This window comes from Sinocyclocheilus rhinocerous, unplaced genomic scaffold, assembly GCF_001515625.1.
Source record: "Sinocyclocheilus rhinocerous isolate Xijiao unplaced genomic scaffold, SAMN03320098_v1.1 scaffold556, whole genome shotgun sequence".
Classification (NCBI taxonomy): domain Eukaryota; kingdom Metazoa; phylum Chordata; class Actinopteri; order Cypriniformes; family Cyprinidae; genus Sinocyclocheilus; species Sinocyclocheilus rhinocerous.
The window spans coordinates 94,051-94,396 of NW_015631074.1; the positions used below are offsets into that span (position 1 = coordinate 94,051).

Here is a 346-nt window from a genome sequence, read left to right on the forward strand (position 1 = left end):
GCCGCTCAGAAGTGACAAACGCGGAAGCGCAGGGGAGAGATCAAAACAAAGGTCACTAATTAGAAGAACAAGACGATGATTTGTAAAGAAGAATGTCGGAGGATTTCGATATAAGCCAAGAGGAGACTGGTTGTTCTTTGCTAAAGTAAGGAAACGTTGCTTTCTTTGCTCCTGTAAACAAACGTTGGTTTTCACGAGACTCACCGGCGCATGCGCAACTCCGACATCTTACTTTATCCTCCCGGAGCTGCTTCCGTGTACAACTCTTGGCGCAAGCTAGATTAAAGTGATTATTATGTTTTGAATATGGATAATTTTCTTACAAAAACGCATCAATTCGCTACAG

The 346-nt window shown here is 42.8% G+C and overlaps 1 protein-coding gene across 1 annotated transcript in view; it reads left to right on the top strand.

The window, feature by feature from the left end:
* The window catches only part of LOC107741571 (extracellular serine/threonine protein kinase FAM20C-like), a 19,009-nt gene that overhangs the window by 13,700 nt on the left and 4,963 nt on the right, over positions 1-346 (top strand). The gene's annotated exons all lie outside the window — the stretch shown is intronic.